Genomic DNA, 13,379 nt, shown 5'->3' with positions numbered 1-13,379 from the left:
TAAAAAATATGAACTTATATAATTTGGCTTGCATTATATATATTTTCCTTATGTTTTAATTGACATAATAATTACAAATATTTATGGGATACAGAATGATATCTTCATATGTGTATACAGGGTGTAATGATCAAATCAAGTAATTAGCATATCTATAACCTTGAACATTTATCATTTATTTATATTGTGAACATTCAAACTCCTCTTTTCTAGCTTTTTGACCATATACACTAAATTTTGGTAACCATATTCACCTTAAGATACTACATAACACTGGAACTTGTTCCTCCCATCTGGCTTTAGGTTTGTCTCTGTTAACCAATCTCTCCCTATCCTCCACTTCTGTTTACTCTTCCCACCCTCTAATAACCAGAATTCAACTTCTCTTTACTTCCATAAGCTCAACATGTTTTTATCTCCTACATGTGAGTAAGAAATACAGTATTTATCTTTCTGTACCTGACTTTTTTCCCCTCACATAATTTCCTCCAGGATCACCCATAGTGTCATGAATGACAGGATTTCCTTCCTTTTTTATAACTTAACAGTCTTCCACTATTTATATGCACCAAAGTTTTCTCATTCATTCATTCACCAATGGACATCTAAGTTTATCCTACATGCTGGCTACTATGAAATAGAGCTGCAATAAACATGGGAGTGCAGGTATCTCTTTATATAGTGATTTCTATTTCTTTGGATAAATACCCAGTGGTGGGATTGCTGTATTGTATGGTAGCTCTACTTTTAGTTTTTGAGAAACTTCAATACTGTTTTTCATAATGGCTCTACAAATGTACATTCCTACCAACAGTATGCAAGAGTTCCTTTTTCTCCACATCCTTGGTTGCATTTGTTAATTTTTGAATATAGCCAATTTAACTGGAGTGATATGATAGCTCATTGTAGTTTTTATTTGCATTTTGTTGAGTATTAGTGATTTTTAGTCTTTTCTGTATACTTGGCCATTTTTATATCTTCTTTTGAGAAATGTCTATTCAGATCCTTTGCTCATTTAAAAATATATATATTTTTTTGACTGTCAAGTTGTTTGAGTTCCTTGCTGGATGAATAGTTTGCAAATATTTTCTACCATTCTATAGGTTGTCTCTTCATGCTGTTGATTGTTTTCTTTGTTGTGCTGAAGGTTTTTGTGTCATACAGTTCTATCGGTTTTTGTTTTATTACCTGTGCTTTTGAAGTCTTACCTACAAAATTTTTGCCTAGACCAATGTCTTGCAGGGTTTCCCTATATGTTTTCTTCCAGTAGTGTTATAATTTGGGGTTTTACATATAAGACTTTAATCCATTTTGAGTTGAGTTTTGTATATGAGAGATAGGAATCTAGATTCATTCTTTTGCCTATGGATATTCAGTTTTCCCAGAACTATTTATTGAAGAGAGTGTCCTTTCCACAATGTGTACATTCTTGTCATCTTTGCCAAAAGTCAGTTGGCTGTAAACATGTGGATTTATTTCTAGGGACTCTATTCTGTTCCATTGAGCTATGTGTCTGTTTTTATGTCATTATCATGCTGTTTTGGTTCCTATAGCTTTTTAGTGTATTTTAAAGTCAGGTCGTGTGATACCTCCAGTTAGGTTGTTTTAGCTCAGTATTCCTTTGGCTATTTAGGGTCTTTTGTGATTCCATGTGAATTTTAGAATTTTTTTTTTTTATTTCTGTGAAGAAAGTTATTGGTATTTTGATAGGGCTTGCATTGACTCTGTTTATCGCTTTGAGTAATATGGTTATTTTTAACAATATTAATTCTTGTAATCCAGGAGCATGGGATATCTTTCCATTGTTTGGTGGTCTCTTCAGTGTCTTCCATCAGTGTTTTATAGTTTTCATTATAAATAATTTTTACCTGTTTGGTTAAATTTATTTCTAAGTATTTTATTATTTTTTGTAGCTATTATAAATGGATTGCTTTCTTGATTTATTTTCATCTAGTTCATTATTGGTGTATAGAAACACCACTGAGTTTTGCATGTTGATTTTGTATCCTGAAACTTTACTGAATTCATTTTTCAATTCTAAGAGTTTTTTGGTGGGGTCTAGGTTTTTCTATATGTAAGATTATGTAGTCTGCAAAGAGGGACAATTAGACTTTCTCTTTTCCAATTTGGATGCCTTTTTTTTTCTCTTGGCTAATTGCTCTGGCTAGCTCTTCCTGTACTACGTTGAATAGCAGTGCTGAAAGTGAGTATCCTTGTCTTGTTCTATTTCTTAGAGGAAACACTTTCAGCTACTTTCCATTTAGTATGATGTTAACTGTGGTTTTAAAATATATGTCCTTTATTATGTTGAGGAATGTTCCTTTTATATCTAATTTGTTGAGAACTTTTCTCATGAATAAATGTTGATTTTTATCAAATGCTTTTTCTGCATCTTGAAAAAATTATGAGTTTTGTCCTTCATTCTGTTGATGTATCACATTTATGATTTGCATATGTTGAAGACAATGTGCATTCCTGGGATAAACTCCATTTGATCATAATGTGTTATCTTTTTGATGGATTGTCGGATTCTGTTTTCTAGTATTTTGCTGAGGAGTTTTGCATCTGTGTTCATCACCAATGTTGGCCTATGTGTGTGTGTGTGTGTGTGTCCTTGTCTAATTTTGGTGTCAAGGTAATGTTGGATTCATAGAAGGAGTCAGGAAAAATTTATTCCTATTGAATTTTCTGGAAAAATTTGAGAACTGGTGTTAGCTCTTATTTATGTGTTTGGTAAAATTCAGCAGTAAAGTTATCTGGTTCTGGGCTTTTCCTCGTTTACAGATTTTTTATTACCTATTCAATCTCATTACTCATTATTGGTCTGTTCATGTTTTCCATTTCTTCTTTTTATAATCTCTATAGCTTATATGGGTTCAAAAATTTATCCATTTCTTTTAGGCTTTCTAGTTTTTTTGCATATAGTTGTTTATAATAGACTCTAATCATCCTTTGAATTTATGTGGTATCAGTTGTACTATGTTTTTGGTCATTTCTGATTTTATTTATTTGGGTCTTCTCTGTTTTTTTCTCAGGCTAGCTAATGGTGTGTCAATATTGTTTCTCCTTTTTAAAATAAACTTTTCATTTATTTGATCTTTTGTATTATTTTTCAGTCTCTATTTTGTTCAGTTTTGCTTCGTCTGTATTATTTCTTTTCTTCTAGTAATTTTAGTTTTTTTCCTTGGTTTTCTAGTTCCTTGAGGTGCATACTTAGGTCATTAAAAATTATTCTACTTTTTTGATGTAGTACTGTTTTCATGGTATCTCATAGGTTTTGATATAACTTGACTCAATTTGTATTTGTTTTAAGAAATCAATTTTTTCATTAACCAGTGGTTTTTTGGGAGCATGGTATTTAATTATCATGCCTTGTATAGTTTCCAGAGTTCCTTTTGTTACTGATTTCAAGTTTTATTCCATTGTTTTCTGAAAATATAATTAATATAGTTTTGATTTTTAAGTATTTGTTGAGTTTTTTTTGTGTGTGGCCCAACACATGGTCTATTCTGGAGAATTTTGTGTGTGTGTTGATGAGAAGAATGTGTATTCTTCAGCTGTTGGATAAAATGTTCTATAAATGTCTGTTAGGTCTATTTGATCTATAGCTCAGTTTAAGTCTAATATTTCTTTGTTGATTGTCTCTCTAGATGATCTGTCCAATGCTGAAAGTGGGGTAGTGAAGTCCCCACCTAGTATTTTAGTGGGGTCTATCTCTTTAGATCGAAATTTGCTTTATATATCTGGGTGCTCTGTGTTGAGTGCATGTGTACTTGTAACTGTTATATCCTCTGGCTGAATTGATTGCTTTACCATGCCTTCTTTGTCTTTTTTTATGTTTTTTATGACTTAAAGTGTATTTTGTTGATATAAGTAGAGCTACTCCTGCATGCTTATATTTTCCATTTGTGTGAAATATTTTTTCTATGTCTTCTTTTTCCACTATGTTTGACTTTGCAGGGGAAGTGAGTTTCTTGTAGGCAGCATGTAGTGGCAGTGGCAAGTTTTTAAATAAGACAACAATAAAGTTTGCCTCATGAATGGACTCTTCCTTTCATGAAATAATTCTCTGTAGCATGTGAAGCTATTTGATAACATTTTATACCTAGTAGAACTCCTGTCAAAATTGGAGTTGGTCCTCTCAAATCCAGCCACTTCTTTATTAGCTAAGTTTATGTAATATTCTAAATCCTTTCTTGCCATTTCAACAATATTCACAGCATCTTCATCAGAAGTAGATTCATTTTTAAAAAGCACTTTCTTTTCTTATCCATAAGAAGAAACTCCTCTTCTGTTAAAGTTTTATTATTAGATCCTAGCAATTAGTCACCTCTTCAGGCTCCACTTACGTAATTTTAGTTCTCTTGCTGTTTTTAACACATCTGTAGTTACTTCCTCCACTGAAATCATTGGATTTCAGCTTCTCCCAAACTCCTGTTAATGTTGATATTTCAGTTTCCTTCCATGAATCACAAATGTTCTTAATGGTATCTAGAATTGTAAATTATTTCTGGAATGTTTTCCTTTGCCTAGTTCCATCAGAGAAATTACTATCTTTGGCAGGTATAGCCTCATAAAATGTACTTCTTACGTAACAAGACTTGAAAATCTAAACTCCTCCCCTACCCATTGGCTTCAGAATGGATGTTTTGCTAGCAGGAATGCAAACAACATTAATCTTTTTGTACATCTCCATCAGAATTATTGGGTGACTAGGTTCATTGTCAATAAGCAGTTATATTTTGAAACAAATGTATATTTTTTTCTGAGCAGTAGGTCTCAACAGTTGACTTAAAATATTCACTAAATCATGCTGTAAACAAATCTTCTGTCATTCAGGCTTTGTTGTTCCATTTGTAGAGCACAGGCAGAGTAGATGTAGCATAACTCTTAAGGCCCCTAGGATTTTCAGAATGATAAACGAGTGTTGGTTTCAACATAAAGTCACCAGCTGCATTAGCTCCTAATAATAAAGTCAGTCAGTCTGTTGAAGCTTTGACACCAGGCATTAACATCTCCTCTCTAGCTATGAAAGTCCTAGATAACATCTATTTTCTTGTTCTTGTTCTTGTTCCTCCTCCTCCTCCTCCTCCTCCTCCTCCTCCTCCTTCTTCTTCTTCTTCTTCTTCTTCTTCTTCTTCTTCTTCTTCTTCTTCTTCTTCTTCTTCTTCTTCTTCTTCTCCTTCTCCTCCTCCTCCTCCTCCTCCTCCTCCTCCTCCTCCTTCTCCTTCTCCTTCTCCTTCTCCTTCTCCTCCTTCTCTTTCTTCTTCTTTTTTTGGCAGAGTCTTACTCTGTCACCCAGGCTGGAGTGCAACGATGTAATCTCGGCTCACTGCAACCTCCGCCTCCTAGGTTCAAGTGATTCTCGTGCCTCAGCCACCCTAGTAGCTGGGACTACAGGCATGCACCACCACACTTAGCTAATTTTTGTATTTTTAATAGAGACAGGGATTTACCATGTTGACCAGGCTGGTCTCAAACTCCTGACCTCAGGTGATCTGCCAACATCGGCCTCCCAAAGTACTGGGATTACAAGCATAAGTCACCAAGCCTGGCCTCTTTTTCTAATAGAAAGCTGTTTTATCTACATTGAAATCTGTTGTTTAGCGTAGCTACCTTCATCAATGATCTTAGCTAGATCTTCTGGATAACTTGCTGCAGCTTCTATGTCCGTACCTGCAGCTTCACCTTGCATTTTAGGTTATGAAGGAGGTTTCTTTCCTTAAACTTCATGAAGCAACCTCTGCAAGTTTTCGACTTTTCTTCTGCAGCTTCCTCACCTCTCTCAGCCTTTATAAAATTGAAGACAGTTAGGGCCTTGCTTTGGATTAAGTTTTTGCTTAAGTGAGTGTTGTGGTTGGTTTTATCTTCTACCTAGATGACAGAAATTTTCTCCATATCAGCAATAAGTCTGTTTAATTTTCTTATCATTCATGTGTTCACTGGAATAGGAGTTTTAATTTCCTACAATATCTTTTCTTTTGCATTCAACTTGGCTAACAGGTACAAGAGCCCTACCATTCAGCCTATCTCTGCTTTTGACATATCTTCTTTACTAAGCTTAATTATTTGTGGCTTTTGATTTAAAGTGAAAGATATGACTCTTTCCTTCACTTAAAAACTTAGAGGTCATGGTCAAGCTTATTAATTGGCCTAATTTCAATGTTGCTGTGTCTCAGGCAACAGGGAGGCCTGAGGAGAGGGAGAAAGATGGGGTGCTGCTGGCCAGTAGAGCAGTCAGAACACACATAACACTTATCAGTTAAGTTTTCCATCTTATATGGGTGTGGTTTGTGGTGCCCTGAAACAATCACAATAGTAACATCAAAGATTACTGATCACAGATTACCATAACGATATAGTAATAATGAAAAAGTTGAAATATTGCAAGAATTACCAAAATGTGATACAGAGACATAAAGTGAGCACGTGCTGTTGAAAAAATGATGTTGATAGACTTGCTGGATGGAGGGTTGCCACAAACCTTCAATTTGTAAAAAACGCAGTAGCTGGAAAGCAAAATAAAGTGAAGCACAATACAATGAAATATATTTGTGTCATTCATGGTATAAGGAAAATTTGGTCAAAGAGAGGACCACATATACATAATATTACAATGGAACTGGAAAATTTCTATCACCTAGTGACACTGTATCCACTGAAAGCCGAGCTCAATGCATTACTCACAAATTTGTAATGATGCTGATGTAAACAAGCTTACTGTGCTGCCAGTATAATGCATAACATTTTAAGCAATTATGTTACTGTTTTATGTATTTAGTATACTGTTCTGTTTATCATTATTGTAGAGGGCACTCCTTCTAATTATAGAAGATGACATTAACTGTAAAATAGCCACCAGTAGGATTTTTTTTAGGAGATATTCTAGAATAAGGCATTGTTATCATAGGAGATGACAGCTCCATGTGTATTATTGCCTCTAAAGACCTTCCAGTGGGGACAAGATGTTGAGGTGGGAGGCAGTGATATTGGTGACCCTGACTTTGTGTAGGCCTAAGGTAATGTGTGTGTCCTTCTGTCTTAGAGTTTAACAAAAATGTTTAAAAAGTGTAAAGATAATAAAAATTTGTAAAGTAAAAATGCTGATAGAATAAGGATATGAAAGAGAAAATATTTTTGTTCAGCTGCACAGTGTCTTTGTGTTATAAGCTAAGTGTTACTTTAAGACAATTAAAAAGTTAAAAAATTTAATCAGCTTATAAAATAAAAAAGTTATAGTAAACTAAGGTTAATTTATTATGGAAGAAAGAAAACGTTTCTATACATTTAGTGTGGACCAAGTGAACAGTGTTTATATAAAGTCCACAGTAGTGTACAGTAATGTCCTAGGTCTTCACATTCACTCACCCCTCACTCACTGACTCACTTAGACAATTTACATTTCTGCAAATTTTATTCATGGTAGGTGCTCTATACAGGTATACCATTTTAAATTTTTTGTATCATTTATTTTTACTTTACTTCTTCTATGTTTAGATACATAAATACTTGCCATTGTGTTTCAATTATCTGCAGTATTCAGTATAGTAACCTGATGTGCAGATTTGTACCCTAGGAGCAATAGGCAATGCCATATAGCTTAGGTTTGTAGTAGGCTATTTCATCTAGGTTTGTGTAAGTACACACTATGATGTGTGCATGACAAGATTGCCTATCGATGCATCTCTCAGAACATATCCAGTCATTATGTGATGCATGACTGCATATATATGTGTGTGTATATATATAATTATATTTTTTATATATATTATATATAATATATATGTGTGTGCATGTATGTATGTATATATAGTTTCAGCAGATGAACATCTTAAGGTGATTCCTGCCTCTTTTTCAGTAAACATTAAAGAGAAAAACAGTAATTTATTATGATGAGAAGGAAAGTTTGCTTAGGTTTAAACTTAAATTTTAAGTATAATCTTTGGTCACCTGTGTGGTATTCTTTGTTCACTATACCATTTGGTTATTTATTTTTTTTTCCTTTTTAAAAAATTTCCATGTTCTCTAAAATGTAAATATTTCTAACATTTTGTGTCTTATATTTGTTACGAAGGCTTAGTTTGCACAATATTTAATGTGTTCAAAATACTTCGACCAATCATAATAGTTCTTTCATGGCTTCTCATGAACGCTAACCCTGACTCAATTTCTGCTTCAATTTTAAACAAGGTTGAATCATCATTTTAAAACATATTTTTATTACATAGATTCGATTGCCCAGTGGGTAATGGAGAACCATTGTAAGTTCTTCAGCTACAGAGAGAGAGAGATCTGCACCTTCAGAGTTTACTCCAGTAGCAATGTAGATGGCTGAACAGAGTAAGTACATGAGAAGAGATTAGAATTATTCTCTAGTCTATGATATTTTGTTAGTTAGGAGCCACTGTAATTCAGTAGCACAGTTCAGTTAGAAACTAAAATGTGCCTGCAATTGTGTAGTAGCTGAGGGAAAAGACTGGAGGTTGTTGGGGTTGTAAAGTCTGCTCTTTAGCATGTGAAAGGTGTAGAAAATATTCTGAATGGTTTTGGCCAGAGAACAGTGTACTTTCAACAAATATTTACTTAGTACACACTGTGTGCTATGAACCATACTTAGCACCTGGAACAAAGTATGAAATATTAAAGAAGATAGAAATGATATTTATCCTTATAGAACTTATAGTATATAGGGGTAGCACAGAAATTAAAGGGAACAAAAATGCCTCCGTCTGTGATCCCAGCACTTTGGGAGGCCTAGGAGGGGAGATCCCTTGAGCCCAGGAGTTCGAGGCCACCTAGTCAACATGGTGAAACCCTGTCTCTACAAAAGAATACAAAAGTTAGTTAGGCATGGTGGCGTGCACCTGTAGCTCCAGCTACTTGGGAAGCTGAGGTGGATTGCTTGAGCCCAGGAGGTTAAGGCTGCAGCGAGCTGTGATCCTGTCACTGCGCTCTAGCCTGGGAGAAAAGCAATGCCTTGGTGCACACACACGCGTATGCACACACACACATACACACACACACACACACACACACACGTCTGATGAGTCTAATGATAAAGGATGTACCAGAAGCTATGAGAACAGAAATAGTGACAGCTGATATTTATTGCCTATTTACCACTGTTCTAACCACTTTGTTTACTTTTTTTCATTTAATCATCATAAAAATCCTATGAATAGTGCTATTTTTTAACATTCTTATTTTACAAATGTAAACCAAAGGTACAGGAAGACTAAATAAATAGCCTGAGTTAGTAAGCCTGGGAATGGGTTTCCCACACATTTCCTGTAACTACATAGCCCAAACTCTGAACTGCTATGGTGAGAATATATTGATGACCTCATTAACGAAATGTTACATTTAGGACTCAGCAGGACACTCGTGTAGAAATTTCTAGTAGGTGTTTAGATGTAAAAACTTTAAAAGGGAATTAAGATATTAATTTTTTTAAAAGATATCCCATCCAAGACAACTGAAGTGAGTTACTGCCATCTTTGTGCTGTAGTTTGAATGTAGGTCTCCCCTAAATTCATGCATTAAATATCTCACCCTCAAAGCAACCGTATTAGGAGGTGAGGTCTTTTGTAGATGATCATGGAGACAGAGCCCTCTTGAACAGAATTAGCATCCTTGTGAAAGATGTCCAGAGGTAGCCTTTGCCCTTTCTGCCATGTGTAGTTAGAGTAGGAAGGCAGCTGTCTACCTAGAAGCAGGGCCTCACCTCACACTGAACACTGGGGCCTTGATCTTGGCCTTCAGCCTACAGAGCTGTGAGAAATAAATTTCTGTTTTTCCTAAGCCACCAAGTTGATGATGTTTTGTCATAGCGGCCTGATCAGACTAAGCCACCTAGAAAAATTTCTGATAAAGAAATAAGGAAGACTGAATGTGGTGACTCAGGCCTATAATCCCAGCACTTTGGGAGGCCCTGGTGGGAGTATTGCTTGAGGCCGGGAGTTCAAGACCAACCTGAACAACATAGGGAGACCTCCTCCATCTCTACAAAAAATAACCAAATTAACCGGGCATAGTGGCACGTCCCTGGAGTCCTAACTACTCGAGAGGCTAAGGTGGGAGGATCACTGGCACCTGGGAGGTCGATGCTGCAGTGAGCGGTGATGGTGTCACTGCACTCCAGTCTTGGGGATACAGTGACACTCCTGTCTGAAAAAAAAAAAAAAAAAGAGAAAGAAATAAGGAAGGTTGCAGGCAGATCCTGTGAAAACTTTCCATTCAGGATGGGCAAAAAAAAGAACGAACTAATGAAATAGAATTCCCATCAGATGTGAAGGTTATGGGGAGATGGGAGTTTATTTTCACTCTGCCTTAGGGGATGTACAGTCCTTTGGGAGAAGGAAAACTTGAGTAAAATATTGAGTCTCTAAGGAACAAAAGATAAATCATAGTCCAGGGTATAAATACAAAGCCTTCATCTTGCTTAAACCTGAACCATATTCCCTAGGGAAGTGGCTGAGGAAGCTTCAACACTATATATACCAAGGTACATTATATCATTAAATTGACATTAAATCTATTATGTCCTACCACGTGACAGAAAGGATAATAACAAAGACTTTTTTTTGTCTGCTGCTAGAGAGGAATCAAATTTATACTAAAAATAATAATGTATAATTCAGAATAATTTTAGGACACAATGAAATTTAATTCTGGTCTGTATCTTAGAATTAAAGAAACTAAAGCCTCAGAGCTTGAAATTGCCCTTCCAGGACGACGGTGGCAAATACGGATAAGAAAACACTAAGGATTTCTGGCCTAAGGAGGGTGTTTCTGAATTCCATGTACATTCGTGTCTTCCTTGTTTTGAGATGGAAGTTCAGGGCTCGAAGATATGGTATTTACATTCCCATTCAATGCTGTCCTGATAATCAGGTGAAACCAGTGGAAAAATCTGTTCAAAGGAGCAGATAACGTTCAGAGACACCAGTGAACCCAGTGGTCGAAGTGTCTAACCAGTAAGTTCCCTCTCCATAGACAGAACTCTCCTTGTTCTAGATGTAGGACGTTGATTCTGTGACGTGGGGCAGTCACATGACCTCTCCTAGACTTTGGTCCCTTGCTTTTGGATTAGAAGCAATGTTCTTTGTTTCTATGCACCACCTGAGTCGAATCTACATTAGAGGCCAGCACTAGGTTGCCATGGCCTCCGCCTTTAAGCTTATTGGTGATGAGAGGACTCAAGTGAATGAAGAAATGAAGAAATGAGGGATAAATCATTCTGCCCTGGTCCACCCTTCTCCCTTATCCCTTTGTCTTTCAGCAGTCATGTTTGCATGTGGTAGCACTGGCCTTCATGCTATTAGGCTAAAGTGATGCTACTCTCTGCTGTATTTGGCTACCTACAACTCGATAAAGGAGAAGTCAGTGTCATTCAGTATCATGACAGCGGTAAAGGCAGATTATGTGAGTCCATATTAGGCTAGTCTCAAATAATCCCAGCATATACTCTACTCTTATGGGAGGAGAAATTGTGGGAAGAACTGTGTTACTCTTGAATGGAAGCTTTTTTATCCTGTGTCCGCAGATACCCTTAGAGAAGAATCGTTCCTGGAAATGACTCTTTCATGACTCAAATCATTTTGCTGGGGTTAACAGAGCAGCCAGATCTCCAACTCCCTCTGTTCTTCTGGTTTCTAGTAATGTGTATGGTCACTGTGTTGGGAAATTTGGGCTTGGTAACTCTCATTGTGCTCAATTCATACCTTCACACCCCCAAGTACTTTTTCCTCTTTAACTTGTCCTTCATAGACCTCTGTTATTCTTCTGCGTTTACACCCAGAATGCTGATGGACTTCATAACAGAGAAGGATATTATCTCCTACATGGGGTGCATGTCCCAGCTTTTCTTATTTTTTCTTTTTGATATTTCTGAATGCTATGTGCTCACCTATGATCACTATGTGATCACCTATGCTCACCTATGATCACTATGTCACCGTGATCACCATGTAGCCATCTATAACCCACTTTTGTATAGTATTGCCAGGTCCCCTAAAGTGTACTATCACCTTATGCTTGGTTTCTACTTGCTGGCCTTTTCTAGTGCCATGGCCCACACTGGATGCATGCTGAGACTGACCTTCTGTGATGCAAACACCATCGATCCCTATTTGTGTGACATCCTCCCTCTGTTCCAGCTCTCCCGCACTGGCACCTACATCAAAGAGCTGGTGGCTTCCATTGCAGTAGCCATCATTTTCCATTGTCACCACATTTATCTCTTTTTTTATTTTATTTTTTAAATTTTTTTGATTTTTCGAGATGGAGTCTCGTTCTGTCGCCCAGGCTGGAGTGCAGCGGCGTGATCTCGGCTCACTGCAAGCTCCGCCTCCCGGGTTGACGCCATTCTCCTGCCTCAGCCTCCCGAGTAGCTGGGACTACAGGCGCCCGCCACCTCGCCCGGCTAGTTTTTTTGTATTTTTTTAGTAGAGACGGGGTTTCACCGTGTGAGCCAGGATGGTCTCGATCTCCTGACCTCGTGATCCACCCACCTTGGCCTCCCAAAGTGCTGGGATTACAGGCGTGAGCCACCGCGTCCCGCCACATTTATCTCTTGTGGTTGCAGCCTCTCTATCATCCTCCACATCAGCTCCAAGAAGGGCAGGTCCAAAGCTTTGAACCCTTCAGTTCCTACCTAATTGCTGTTTCTCTGTAGTTTGGATCGTGTGCATTTATGTGTCTCAAACTTTTATCTTCTGTTGGGTCCATGGATGAGGGAAAGATTTCTTCTGTCTTTTACACCAATACAACTCCTTTGATGAACCCCTTAATCTACAGTTTGATGAATAAAATGTTCAACTTTCCCTGAGAAAAAACCCTAGTAGGAAAAAGTTTTGACTAGAAACAGTATCTTTCTGTGCATGTAGTTTTAGGACAGGGAGCTTCTGTTGTTATTTAGGATCTTTTAATAGTACTCTTCTTACCTTAATTATTTCTTACTACAGTGAAGAAAATTGGAGTCTTCTCTCAATAATTTGTTTCCCCTTTTCATAGAGCATGTTTTTCTCCTTTCCTCGTTATTTGTATAATTCTTTTCTCCTCACATTTTTTCTTGTATAGTAGTAACATTAGGGAAGAAATCTATATTTTTATATTGTCATTTTTAACATTACTCTTTCCTCTAGGAAAAGATAAATGGTCTGCAAATGATCAAGCAAATTAACACTTTCGAATCACTGTGTTGTCAGAGGGGTGGAAATTGTTATTCACCGTTTGCCACTGGAGGTGGAAATCAGACAGTCTGTTTCTGCTACCATCTTTCCACCCTCTTCTGGGCAAACATATGTCTCCTTTAAAAGCTAGAGATGGAAAGTTTCTTAAGGACTAGTAAGTATAACCTACTTTGCAGCTTTAAACAG

The 13,379-nt window shown here is 36.8% G+C and overlaps 1 pseudogene; it reads left to right on the top strand.

The window, feature by feature from the left end:
- The first annotated feature begins 11,400 nt into the window (after positions 1-11,400).
- LOC126936544 (olfactory receptor 8B3-like) lies at positions 11,401-12,829 on the top strand (annotated as a pseudogene).
- Positions 12,830-13,379: the final 550 nt, after the last annotated feature.

Source organism: Macaca thibetana, chromosome 14 (assembly GCF_024542745.1).
Source record: "Macaca thibetana thibetana isolate TM-01 chromosome 14, ASM2454274v1, whole genome shotgun sequence".
NCBI classification, from domain to species: Eukaryota; Metazoa; Chordata; class Mammalia; order Primates; family Cercopithecidae; genus Macaca; species Macaca thibetana.
The sequence above is the reverse complement of the archived record's forward strand: the minus strand, read 5'-3'. Positions and strand labels throughout refer to the sequence as shown.